Source organism: Coptis chinensis, chromosome 4 (assembly GCF_015680905.1).
Source record: "Coptis chinensis isolate HL-2020 chromosome 4, ASM1568090v1, whole genome shotgun sequence".
Lineage (NCBI taxonomy): Eukaryota > Viridiplantae > Streptophyta > Magnoliopsida > Ranunculales > Ranunculaceae > Coptis > Coptis chinensis.
In genome coordinates, this window is record NC_141459.1 from 104,531,366 (window position 1) to 104,546,400 (window position 15,035).

Below are 15,035 nucleotides of genomic sequence, written 5' to 3' on the forward strand. Positions count from 1 at the left end.
CAGAGATGAAATATCATTTCAATTCTACATGCTAGCATGATATGTTTAGAGATAGGTATATTATGTTAGGGATTTGAGATGGTAGTGACTGTTTCTAAAAGACTTGTAGCTAGGCCTTGCATGAGTAGGATTAATCCTTCCTATCTCTCTCTCTCTTTCATTTAACTATAAACAAACTTACAAATTTTAGATAACTTGTAAAAAAAAATCTATCTATAAAATCCTTCTCACTTAGTTCTCCAAAGTGTAGATTCGGTTGTGATCATTTAAATTCTTGTCTTAGAAGTTGGAGCGAAATCCCTACTCGAACTAGATTGACATTCTCAAAAAAAAAAAAAAGTGAGTAAGGAATTATTGAATTTTTAGCACGTAGTAAGTCAACTTCTAAAACACCTGAAAAGTGCTAAGATCAATATTCACCAGTCATTCAATTCTGTAGTGCCCGAAATACCCCTATACCATCCGGCTGGTTTGGTTTAAGGTACGCTGTGGCCTTTAACCATATTCAAACGTCAACATCTTGACAATGGAATATAGCAATTACAGAAATGAGTTTAACAACATAATGAACTATCATTTTCAATGACGGTCTATTATGTATTTCAAAATAGCTGTCTCATACACATTCTCAATGTTAGCACTCATGATATGAAATCATCTAAACAAAGAGAGATTAACACATATGTCTTGCTTTACTCTAAAGAAAGGACATATCTTTATCAACAACGATACTTTGACATCCATACGATACCAATATGTTGTTGAATTGCTCATGCAATTTATAGGCGCTTGAATCAATTCATACAAAGATTTAACTAAATTGTATACCTTCAGCTCATCACCTGGTACTACTTGGTATTGTAGTTTTGCACAACTACTCAACTAGAGTGTTTAGAATTCTGTAGAAGAAATTCTAGTTACATGAGCAAGGTTTCAAAGTAGCATAAATCTTGTCTTTGATTGAAACCCCTTGGCTATTATTATTAGCCTTGTATTTTGCAATACAACTATCACGTTTTAGTTTGCTCTTGAAGATCCAATTCAACCTATAGATCCCCCAATAAAATAAGAGTCCAGTTTAGAGGAGTTGTATCCTTAAAAAAAGGACACTTCTCATAGACAGACAACTTCCTTATAGGTTAATGAATATTCCTTAAGAAACATATAAACATCATCACCGTGAATGGTGGATATACTCACTGATAGTCTTCCAAATTTCTTATTTAGAAATTATGGGATCCTCTTATGTAGTTCATTATGAACATCCAACCACTCTATGCCAATTTCACAGAAAGCACATCCTCAAATAAAATTAGCATATAAGACATTCAATAATAGTGTGATATCTACAAGATTGTTATCACGTATGACAACTAAAACAAACATCACTATTATGAGTTTCACCAATGAACATCTACTAGATAGTTCTAGGTTTCAAAAATATTTCTTTTAGATTCATTCACAATAGCCTTGGCAAGACACCCCCCACATTTTGAAACATTTTTGGATAGACCCAAGACCTTTCCATACTTTGTAGTTCAGTGTCTTTTCAATTATCTTGTGAGAAGAACTATGGTAAAACAATACCATGCATATGGGTCACCACCCCCCACAGTTCAATGGTTACTCAACCTAATCAAACTTACATGCAAAACACATTATACCGCTACAAACACGAAAAGAAGCACCAACAATAATATGCACTCTTATGAAAAGAATATACTTTATTCAAGTTTATGATTATGGATCATATTAAACATAGTCATATTATGTTCATACTATCTATATGAAAGGAAATCCACAAGTGATTCAAATGAATTTTAAAGAATAGAAGAATTAGATGAAAAAGATTTTACCCAAGATAATATCATTATCATTCTTCTTTTCATCATTCAACATTCCAACTTACATAGAGAGATAATCTACGCACTTGTACATCACCTTGGTTATTTATTCATAGTCATAGAAGGATAATGCCTAATAAGACAATCCACAAGCGTTACATCTCCTTGTCTAAAATAGTCACTGGAGGATATTGTTTAAGAAGACAATCCATAACCTTACATCTCCTTGACTAAATTAGGTTTAGGAGGATATTGATTGTTTCCCATATTGTTTCCTCTCGTAGACAACGATGCTCATTACTTAATAATATATGACATGGTTAAGCTTCATGTCAATGTTAAATAATGCATTCATGCCAAACATGGTTAATATCATATCATAGGTTCAGAAAAAGTAAACTTTAACTGTACCCCTCACAACAAAATGTATACGATATTAAGCAAATCTAGACATTGAATATGCAAAACAACTGAGGACTCCACCCTCTCTTTTTACATGAGCTCAAGTAAGATAGAATACCCTATCAACAATACCTCAAGTACTACCACAACATCTAATGGCTCAACCCACTAATGTCTTTAACTAGAAAAATTTATCAATAAACTATCATCAAGTTTAAAGTAAATCCACGATGATTAATATCCAAAACTAGCATGCTACACAACGTAGAATACCCTAGCATGCTACACAACTTTAACATATGCTATATTGGATATAAGCTACAAGTTACTTCATCTAACATGTATTTTCACAACAGTACAATTATAACCATCGTCTAACAACACGTACACTCAATAGAGGTAAACAATTATGCATTGAATATATTATAATTACTATCCAAGATTTGAGTGTGGTTGATATTAACTATCTTAAGATCTCTCTTAGACCATCTACATACATCTACATATGTACAAAGAAAATTAATATCAAACTACTTCTAGTCCAACCAATTAATATCTTAGTGATAAACACGTATAATTTGTTGACTAGGTTATTAAAGAAGTTTACTATCCAACACAAAAAACAGATTGCAAAACCGAGCTCTGAGGTGAAAGTTACAGCAACTTCCGTAACGAGCGACGCAGCTGTCAAAAAGACGAACTTTAATGTTTTTCTTAATAGAAATCTCAAATTTGACTCCCACAAACGTAGGGGAAAGGTCTACAACTATATAGCGTTTGATAAACCACAAAAGTTCAATTAAGATTCAATCTTTAATTGGTTTCCCTAACAAAAACGAAATTATCAGAAAATTTCTAAAGTCATAACCCAATAACACAAACAATAACTTCAAAGTAAAAGACTTATCTTTTGATTGCCGTATTTAAAGCACTCTCCTTTGTTCTACTACGAATTCTTTCCTTAATATTGTTAGATTAGTTGTATCAACACAGCAACTAGAGTAGAACATAAGGAACAGTAGACAAGGACAGAATTAACAGGTAATAACCAAAGCGCAGATTAGGCTGTCCTTAAGGAAAGATTTAAGCCCCTTCCAATGATTGAAAGAAAGCAGCGATTGCGTCTTCTCTCTCTGGCGGACTAAAGGAAGAAGAGAAGAAGAATAGGATGGGATCGACATGGGTTGAGATCAACTCTACCTTCTATGGACGCACCGCCCCTGTATTTATAGAGGTAGGTCGGTCACAGCTAGTGGTGGATAATCAATGTGGGACTATCTACAATGCACTAAAGTGGAGAGAACACACTTTGTTCATCTCCTCCGCTTTACACACACTAGTATTTAGAAATACTTATAGAGCTTCCAACAAGAACTAGGCAAGATAGCATCTCTATGAGGCCTCATTTTTATAGTAACGTTGCAACTTGGTCCAGCTCAATATAAGCGAGGGATTCTCAGAGCTAGGATTGGTGGCTAAGTTGCAAAAACATTTAACCTCAGTTGTCACTTAAAATGAACATCCACATGTCATACTTTACAAAGTCTGACACACTTATGGCCAGCTAGGGTTCATGGTGCTTGAGACATTCCTCCTTAGCTGTTTTTTGAAGCGGTTTATAAACGTATATAGAAACAAAATAATCAAACATAAACTGGCCGGAAAGTATTCATATTATTTTTCTTGCTGAAAATATATGCGGTGCATTCTGTGATTGCATGTTTGCATGAACTTGCAGTTTCTATTTTGCTTCACATACTATTTGTTTTGAGTATAACTATATTAAGTGCAACCTATAAAATTTCCTACGAGGGCATAGATTGGACAGCCATGAGAATGAAGTTTGGTTTGTACAGTTCTCTAACAATGGAGACTACTTGCTGCACAGCCATCATATGGAAGGGGGACTTCTATTCTGCTGCTGATATGCTTTTACTTTTTCTCTTTCCCTTCTCTGCTGCAGGTACAAAAATGATAGTTGTGAAGGAAATTGAATGTAACTGAAAAAAAGCTATTGGGGCTCACGGGATCCTAAGATGTAAAAGGAACCTTGCCAGTTCCATGATAATTTTTGCATTTATATTGTATTATTTGTAACTGCAAGTGTATACTTTGGGTTTGGGTATCTAATCTTCCTACAGTTAGGAATGTGAGTTCTGATTGTATTGTAAGTGATTGGGGAGTTGTAGACCTGTGGTGCAGTTTGGGGTAACTACTGTGGTGTAGAGTGAACGTCTCACACTATGATGTCTTAATAAAATCTTGTTTAATCGACAAAAGAAGGAAAAAAGAAAATAAGTTCCGTGAACAAAAATTCATTTTTGTCCCAGTTAGATGTTCCACTACAGGAATAGTGGTGGATAAAATACATGGCTTATGGTCATAGAACTGTTCCAATGACCCTCTTTGATCCCTATCTGATGGTCAGACTCTCAAACTGATAAATTCTGCAAGACCAAATAGATTATAGATGAAATGATATTAGATTTATGTTTGGTGGATATAATACATGGGAGAATCATAGCTTGCTGGATTCAACTGATAGGTGGAATCACTATAAGGGGCTTTTTTTTAATATTTTCTCTTTATGCTCTGTTTTTCCTCAGGTATCAGAAGAAGGCATCTTGTCTCAAAAACATACCCTTTGCAGCCACCAAAATCCTGTTTCCTTTGTTGCATGGAGCCCTGGTGATACAGTGTTGCTCACATGTGGAAACGGTGAAGTCCACAAGCTCTGTTATGTGGAGACAGGCACATGCAATCACACATTTGTTGAAAGAGTCCATTTGTCTGCTCTTGTGCTTGCTTGCCGGACTCAAAGCGTTTGGTCTGTTGCAGTTTGACCCCAACAAGTGCATCTGCATGTGAGATTTTGATGGAAATGAGCTGGAGGCGTGGAGGGGAGTGAGGTTGCCCAAGGTCTCAGACCTTGCTGTGACACTGGATTGAGAACAATCAGCATATGTTTGGAGCAAGATATCCATACATACAATTTTCGCTCAAAGACTGAGTGGGTTGCCAAAGAAGAGCATCCAATTAAATCATTATCTGTTTCCAGGAATAGTGAGTTTCTCGTCGTAAACCTCAACAGCGAAGAGATCAATTTGTCAGAAATTTTTGGGACAGGGAGCAGGCTACTGAAGTATACAGGCTGTAAAGAGGGCAATTATGTAATTTGGTTCTGTTTTGGTGTGGTGGTTTGCATTTTTTTTGCCAGTGGTAGTGAGAATTCCCAGGTTTGCTACTGTCTATGAGCCTTTTTTTTACATTCCGTATTCCCAAGGCCCAAAATTTCGATATCGGTTAATATATCGGTGTACCCAAAAACCGAGATATATCGGATATATCGGATATCTCGGTTTTTTTGGTGACCAGTCCAAAATTTCTAAAATATCGGATATCTCACCGATATATCTCGGATATCTCGCCGATATATCTCAGATATTTCGGATATTTCGGAAATTTTAATATTAAATTATTAACAATTGGTCAAAAGTCACTTGATATATATCGATTATCTCGAAAATATCGATTATCTCGGCGATATAAACTTTCATATCGGAAATTCCGATATATCTCGGAAAAAAAGGGGTTTAATATTCGGTGGATATATGTCGGAAATATCGATATCGGTGTACCAATTTACCGAGATATATCGGCGAGATATCGGATATCTCGGCGATATTTTGGGCCATGCGTATTCCCACCCTTTAGCAACTCTTAATTTTTATAAGAATTGTATCCAGGTCTCTATAAAAATCCGTGTCAGATTTGTGTCCACGTATCCGTGTTCTGCTTTTGTGATACGGATACGTGGAACTTAGGCTAGAAAGGAGAGATTTTAACATATAATTGTTTTTGTGTTCTGCTGTCCATCTCTGATTTTCTGCTAATATTATGTTAATATTAATACATTTGAAGGTTTTAGACAGTACTCATATGATAGCTGATAACTAATCTATATTATATACGAACATGGATATCATTTTAATCTTCCATTATGGCCACATTGATCGGCAATGGTCTTGCGTTAAATAATCTTACTATAAAGAAGTAAAGAACGCAAATCCCACTACAGCGACACCGTCCAACCTTTGCTGTTGTGCAGCGTCATGTTACTTTCATTCCAGAGACACCCTCTTAACTGTCTCTTGTAGCATTGTTATCAAAGTATAAGTTTGGTGAACTTGCAAATCAATGAAATAGTGCTATGTTTTTGTGGATCAATATACCAAAACCAGCCTGATCAAGTGAATGGCTTCTATATTCAAGTTCTTATCTGTTACGCTGTACCCATTTTTTCTGCATAATAGGATTGGTTCTTGAGCTATACTATGGTATTTGAGTTAGGTCTCCTTACTGGGGGAAAAAAACCAAGGAAAGGAGATTTGAACACGGATCTTATCTTATACTAAGAAGTTTATTCCCAAAGTAAATATATCTGAATTTATATTTTTGGCTCTGTTCTTATTTATTTTCTCCACAGGTGGTCTCCAGAATGAGGTTATTGATGAGTGAGAACTCAAGAATGCTGTAAGCGGTTCCTTTTGTCAGGTCAGAATTATAGGTTAGAGTCGTTATTCAGCCTCAGTAGCCTATGAATTTACTGCTGCATTTTTTTACTTCTTGCTGTCATGACACGGTCGTCGCTTCTGCCAATGGCATCTACCCATGGAAAGATATTTCTCTGAAGTCAAACCAGCTCCAGAGCTATAAGCATTTCAATTTTTAGAGGAATTGCTCTGTTAATGCGAGCATTTGTTTTCCTTTGAAGTGTGTTCTTGATTTGCAAGTTTGACAGCAGAGCCTCGAGTCACTCGGCCAATGTAATTGTAATGTAGTTTTACTCTATGGAACTTGTAAACTTCCTATATATTAGGTAGTCAAAACTGTGGGTAGGGAAAGTGTTATTGTTTTGCGTTCTATTGTCGTAGAGCAGTTCCCTTTTTAGGGAGGTTAGGAGGCAGTCGTAATCTCTTTGTAGTTTGTAGTTTTTACCTCGCCCTTCTTCCCTACTTCTTCTGTTTAGATATAAATCAAAGACCATTAATACTGAGTAATGGAAAATGCTCCTAGTCACCCACTTCAGCTCATTTTTTTTCTCTGAGACTGACACATTAGATTTTTCATAAAAAAATGAATTCTACACTCTTTTTAGCCGATTTCAATTGTTTGTAATCCAAAATAGATAAAAAGCTCTTTCTATGTTTTTTTTTCAATTCTACAAAACATTCTCAACTCTCTAAAAAAAAATCATCTCTTCAAACCCTCTCTCTTATTCTTCTCTTCTTAAAGTAGTTAGATTTAAAAGATACGCCAAACCTTTAGTTATGTTTTTCTCTCAACTGAAGGAAGCCAGCAATACAGAGAGTATGACAAAGAAAAAGAATGGGGAAGATTCAGCCTGTAGCCAGAAAGCAGAAACCGATGGAGACAGAAAATTGTCGGTATTATATCTCTCTTCGCTCCCAAAAAAAGAACAGAGAAGCTCTCTTTTTTCTTAAAGCTTATCCCAAAAACCCAGCTGACAAAAAAGTGAGTGAAGAAAAACAACAATAAGTTCAATTACAAACATACCCATACTTTCAATTTTCTATTCCGTCTCAGAATTCATATAAAGGTAGCTTTTTTATTATTAGATTCATGTTTTTTTTCCCATCATATGTATTGAAAAATTGTTAATTTATTGTATTTTGATTCAATTAGATAGCCCAAGTGTTTAATTTGATCGATTGATTAGTTATTGTTTGATTCCAGATGGTTACGGTTCATTCAATTGTTTGAATCAATTGAAAGGTTGGGCTTTCTTAAATTTCAGCTATTGTTTATGTTTTGTTATGTTTGTCGATGAAAAGTAACTATATTATTGTGTTTATTTCAGATTTAAACAGAATTTGTAATTGGTAAATTGGATCAATTGGGCATTTTTATGTAGAGAAAATGAGTGGCAGGAACTAAGAATAAGAGAAGTAGTACAAGGAAAAAGCCCTGATTCTATTACCAAGTTCTTCTCTGAAGAATAATCAAAGGTAGTATGATTTAATTGATTTATAAATTAATATTATTTATTGAAGTATGAGTTAGGGTAATTCAAGACAGTTTCAATTACGAACCGTATTGATTGATGTATTGGCTCATCTTTGATTTCAGAGGGTCTATATCATGTCTCAAGTTAGAGCAGAGGAGTTTGATTACATGACAGATGATGAGGAAGACATGGGTGGTAATGTCATTGGAGATGCAACAAACGAAGAGTATTACTATGGAAGTGATGGCGAAGTGCTTTTTGATGACTATGAATCGGTATGCTTTTGATTTTGTCCTTGGAAACATATTGCATTTTCAGGCTTTTGAATTCTTGGTCCTGGTATTAGTAAATTGGTTTGATTGTGCATCTCATTTGGTGTTTGAATCGAGGGGTTCTTGACCATAACCATTGTCACAAAGTTTGCCGATTTTAGAAAAATCTCTAAAATAACTGTTTGGAAGTTTGAGGCATGTCACTGTTTAAAAGTTAATATGAAAGAAGGAAGTCATTCTTTTATAAATGATGATTATGACTAATCCTTTTGAGGCACGTAGAGTTAATTATATGCTTAGGATGCATCAACATCACATGTTATAATCTGTTCGACTGTTCTTCACGTGTTAATATATTGTATAATTTCCCTAGACGCTTACCAAGTGATCGAAATGGTATATGGTCTACTGTTCCCAAATAAATGGCCCATCTACATAGAAAACATCTGAGTATCAAGATGTTTGAAGTAGCTCAATCATAGAGTTGTTTTTATGAATTTGCTACTTCTTTTAGAGTAAATTCTGCAGTAGAACCACCTAAGACCGTACGAACAAAACCCTCAAAAGTGTTCTTTCTTGAACTTCTCTTCTTACCATCATAAAACGATTCTTACAGACGTACAACCAAGATGTAAGTTGTGTTAGATTGATTGTCGGTGAGCACTGTCCGGACAACCCATACGACCACTACCCCAAAGAACCCAAAAGTCTGCCGAGAATGATCCTCTACAGCTAAGGGGACCCATCACAATCCCCGACCATTAATCATGGCACGACCGGTGATTCATCTACGGGGCTTTGGTTACGGTCTCCTTATGACTCAACTCTCAAGGATTGAGATGTATGAGCCTATAGAATAGACCATGTTCAAGTAAGGTCATGATCATCATCATAACATATATTTCCAAGTGACAGGAGGATGAAAAACCATCTCCGAATCCAAGGGTGTTTATTGAGCCGGTCACCAGTGGCTATCCTTTCCTCACTCCAGAAGCCTTCAAATACTTCCTTTCAAATGAATAATAATAATAAGTTTGATATCCTTGGGAAATAAATCCAATGAAATGAGTTCAACAAAATTTCAAATAAAGTAGGATGCACTCGGAAGACAGAATGATATAGACTGCATGAAAATGAGTCTAGACAGAATTTAGTTCACTGGATTGCAACATTATCTTTATGACCTTCTAAAGTTCGACAAATAATTCCAATTACATTCTTTGAAGTGGCCCTCTTGAGGTTTTGACTATATTAGGGAAAATGTGTTATTTCAGGTTTAGTATGTACTACTTTTTGCGGATCTTTGTAAAAGCGGCAGCTAAACATTCTAATTAGTAGATATATGCGCTTAAATCATTAAAACTCAGTGACACATTGATTCATTGAATTCAAAATAAATGTACACTAAAAATATTGTGGTAGCATAAACATATAAGATCATTACCTGATACTCGGTCAGTATGCCTTGTCTTTCTTCTGATCTTGCCTCAAGTAAGTATTTGAATGGAGTGACACAAGGCTCCTAATGTAAGTCTCGGTTTGAAGCATACGTTCTTGAGAACCCTGTATCTCAAGATTTATGTACCTCTCATGTCTTGGATCGTACTTAACTAAAGCTTTATGATTCATCTGCAATAGAAGTTCTCCTTTGTTGGTAATGCATAATGGATCGTAGGACGGAGATCATCCCATAAATGTATATATGGTGAACAATTTCGTCCATGATTCCTTCACACCGTATTTCTTCATCATGATTATATCAAGATAGTCACTACTGAAGTGGTAGTAGTTTAAGTACATGCAAAAATATCCTTCCAACAGCCCCAAATCTATGCTTGCCAAGGATGATTTGTCGAAGTCAGGCTGTGGAATCTCTTTGCACTCCTCCTTTGCAACACCAAAAGAAACTATTTGCCAGGGAAACTCATCTGTTGTAGCAAGAATGTGGTTTCCAAACCAATGAATTGCACCATTAAAAAATGTCCCTCGGACTAAATTATTTTTGTGTTGGAATGGGCTATGAATGAAATAAGGAACATCAATCATCATTACGCATTACTAGCCCTTAACGAATAATAAAGATGAACTTCTGAGACATGACAATTTGTTTTATAACCTTTAGAAGTAATGTCATAGTTGCAAACAATCCTTATCACTTTGTAATCATCATTTGACGGATCATAACCAAATCCATAGACATCCTTATAATAATATTGCTTTTGATCCTTGGAAAATTTTGTAAGAGTTTCTGCTGGTAACGTTCTATACTCTTTGGTTGTTCCTTGATATATTTAGTTTGATAATTCATAGTTGCTGCTATGAATTAATTTGATGAAAGTCTGTTTGAGCTAATAACCTTTGATTTGAATGTTTATATAGTTTTGATATTCAATAACATCTATAAATGAATGTATTGGTTTAATTTGTTGTTGGTGCTTTTCACAGAACTATGGTGATGCCATGTTTGACGAGATTTTTAGTAGCAAGGTTGATGAACCCAATGAAAGCGATTAAGATGTTGGTTTCATGGAAGAAATGGAGGGAAGAATTTGTACCATTGGGTTTATTCCTGATTTTGAAGGGCACGATGAGTTAAAAGCTAAAAATTTATTTGCAAGGACCAACCCCAATTCAAGAGTAAGTATACCCTTTTTTCCCCCGCCTATTATTGTGCGTGAATTTAGTAGTCCCCTTTATGTTTTGGGGTGGTTTAACTTACCACGTATGCACTAGCTAAACTACTAACACTACCATCGATTGTATCGCTGTTGTATTAACAGTCTTTCCCCGACAATCATCAAATCCTATAAAATGCCCAAGAGAGCCAACCAAAGACACATAAGGGCCTAGACCCCTGTCTAACTCTGGCGGCTTAGACAGCCGCAGAGGCGAGCCTCGATAATTCAACTATCTTGATCTATTATAAGTATCTGTAGTCGCATAAAACAAAACCGGGAAAAAACAAAGTACAGAAATTGAAATGAAGAATACAAGCTTTTTGTTTCATAGAAAAATAAGCTTCACCAAATCACCGGTATATTAAGAACTGCTCTTATCATATTACAATCTCGATTGAAGCGTTATTAAAAAAAAAATGGCTACTATTATTCATATTTTTTATACCAAAAGGAAATACAAAATGACAAAGAAAACTACTAACAAACTATAAGAAGAAGAAAAACTGAAACGGAGCATACTTCCTGGGCAGCTATGACATAATATGATCTCCACTGATGACGGCAAGGCAATGCAAAAGCATCAACCTAAAAGGTAGTTTTGGGGAGATGATAACCCATTGTTCCATACCACACTTTCGAGGTATGTAAGATTTTGACAATTATATTTCCCAGTCCTTATCCGCACTGCGAAGTGTGAATAACTTTTGCCTGTAATTCCATTTAAGCGAAATTTAAAACATCCGATGGTCCAAGTCATGTGAAGCAGTTCACCGCTTTGAGTTGCCTCTCCTTGCCAAAGCTGGGTTTTTGGGGATGTAAACTTTGTAACTCACCGCCACATAAATGAAAACGGATATGAGTGCTCAAGCTTGGTATAATATTATATGTGGCATCCATATTTTTTTCTTTAATCAAAGTAGTTTTGCTTCACATTTGTTTGATTGTCTCTAGGTGGGAAAAGGTGAAACACACGCAGCTTTTGGTGTGTACCATTATTTAACAACTTATATAGAAGCGTATTTTTGAAATATGTTTTACCTTTCCCAACCTTTTTTTTTTTTCTTATAATGAAACCCGCCATAATCCAACCAATGTGGAGAAAATTCACGGAACTTGAATATCATATCTATAGCTTCACCACTAACACCATTTTATATCCAACAACACTTGAATTTAAGCAAAAAAATATAGAAACAATGGAGTCAAGATATCTTTCAATGCTCATTGTTTTGATTGCAAGTAAAAGTTATCTTTTAGTCTTTTACCTTCTACTACATTCCAATCCACTATGGATTGCAACTAAAAGTTAAAAAAATTATTTCTCTTTCCCTTTATGCAATGTTTTAGGACATAGGAGGCTAACTAAAGATGATTTTATGGTCCATAGGCGAGAAAACCAGTTTGGTCTTATGAATTCACAATCAGACCCATTGGATGGAAATGAGCTTGGTCATTCTTCTGATAATTGGGATAGGAGGCCACCACATGCTGTGATTGATGAATCCTTTGTAGTTCCTTTTAGATTAGGCTTACAAGATCAAACTAGAACCACTTCCACTATATTGTTTTATTCCCGCTCCCTGTGCTTGAATACCCTAAGGTCTCTCCTACCCTAATCATCACTCAATCGCAATTGGAATAATTCAGTTTAGTTGATAGACTATATTAAAACCCGTTGACATCTTGCAACATGTTTTGATCGATACTACTATTTTTATCATTCTTTAATTATTTTTTACCGAATCGTCCATTTTTTCCATTTGACCCTTTCTATTATTCTATAGAAGATTGTCGTTATTAGCTATTTCTTTACCTAAACTCATGCTTCTTTTAACTAACATATAATTTCCATCTTGAAGGGATGGACGTGAATATCAAACTCCTAGGTACCCCTTTCGCCAACTCCTTCTAGGTATAGCCATTTCAGTTTCTTTACACAAACCTTCTATCCTCGAGAAAATTTAATTTTCTATCTTCCGATAGTTTTGTTCTCATCTCTCTCTCTTTCTTTTATCCGGGTTTCCAAATATTAGCAGCTCCATGCAGATTAGAATTCCTAACAAAGGCAATAAGCCTCGTTCTTGGAGCCAGTGGAAGCAATATTTGAAATATCGGACGAGGTAGGCTTATTGTTGATCTTTAATCTTACGGAATAGGACAAAATGTGGTTGTCGGTTTCTTTTTTAGAAGTAATTTCTCTACAGAACAAAGTATGGGTATTGTTGAGATTTTGAAAAAAATATCTCAAAGATATCCCCTTCTAATTTTGATGGCCGTGTCATCGTGGATTTTCTTCTCTTGGTGAATCACACTTTTCTGCCTTTAATATTGTGACACTAAAAAGTACCGACATTAAATATTTCAATGCCGATACACGAACATTATTTTGATAGTTAGAACTTCGAACTTATATTTTATAACCGGTTATATACCTTTTCCCATGAAGGTAGGAATCAAACCCAAGACCTTGGGCCCAACATCCCAAGGCTTTGACCAGTACGCCACTGGACACCTTCATGAACTGAATGCGATTCATGAAACTATCGGCATATATCATGAAATTCATTGTATTTTGTGGAATTTGGCATACACCGGAAGACTCCTCTGTAATACCGCGTCCAAAGTCATATCAGCTATAAACCAGAAGATATGAGCTTGATTCGAGCGTGTGGAACAGAGTGGGAGTCCATTGGTTATGACCCTGCAATAGACTATGATATGCAGGTACAAGCTGATGATGTTGGTAGTGTACACAGAACAGAACCCAAGATGATACAGTGAGGGATGTTAAGGAAGGGCAAAAGGAGTTATTCAAGGATAAGAAGTCAAAAGGTTAAGATAGTTTGGAGAAGAGGAAGATAGAGGCCACGACTAGGAAAGGGAAGCCCTCTAAGTTGGGTTCTTCAACTGAAGCACAAGCGAAAGCGACCAATCTAAGGGCCTTCAAAGCTGATCTTGAGGAAAATGAAAAAGAAAATGTATAGCTCCTTCCTCTTTTTTTTAGCCAATATTGCTTATATTGGAAAAGAAAACATTTGAGAAATGAACGATTTTGAGCTTGGCTAGAATATATTATTCTTTAGCATTTAAGTGTGTTGTGTTCATATTGTCTTGACTTATAGAAACTTAAATATTTAATTTTAGGAAGAAGAAGAGTTGAAATGGCTGGAAGCAGAACATAACCTGCGTGAACCCAAAGCTGAGTTTAATCCTGGCAACCCCAGCCCAACCCAGCCTAGACATTGTGTTGGTTGGGTTACAAGAGTTTAGTAGGGTTAAGAGGCATGAATATGTTTCTGCGCCACTTAAAAATATTTGGACACTCTCGATATAAATTTGCAAAGGGATTTCAATTTACAATCTTAGTGAGTTCTCTACAGATTTTTTGTTTTTGTTTTTAATTGATTGTTTATTTTTGTATGTGGTTGAATGTAACTCCTTGATAACTCCATCCACCAATTAATGAAGTTACGCCAAGTTTTTAATTCCGTAGATCCTTTTCTAACAAACGTAAGATAGAATAACCACCATTCCACCATTAAGCCCATCAATATTATAACCTGTGAGCTATATTGTTGGAGGGAGATAGGAACCAAAGCTATATTGTTGGAGGGAGATAGGAACCAAAGACAGTTTCAAAATGTGTCTAAAAAAGAATTGCGGGGAAGAGGCTTAGATCACAACATCCCTCTCCGGATGAAACAAAGGTTGCCGCCAAAGCTTTCTCCAAACTCACATAAAGCATCAAAGTTCAGTGACTCGGATCCCGGAATCATAAATTCGCCTATACAAAAGTTACCCATCGAACTAC

General features: G+C 35.6%; 1 long non-coding RNA gene across 1 annotated transcript; it reads left to right on the forward strand.

Annotated features, from left to right (window-relative positions):
• The first annotated feature begins 7,488 nt into the window (after positions 1-7,488).
• LOC147506535 (uncharacterized) lies at positions 7,489-11,166 on the forward strand. Its single transcript, XR_015220827.1, has 5 exons — positions 7,489-7,866; positions 8,004-8,042; positions 8,128-8,275; positions 8,397-8,549; positions 10,992-11,166. It is a non-coding gene; the product is annotated as an uncharacterized LOC147506535 (long non-coding RNA).
• The last annotated feature ends 3,869 nt before the right edge of the window (positions 11,167-15,035 follow it).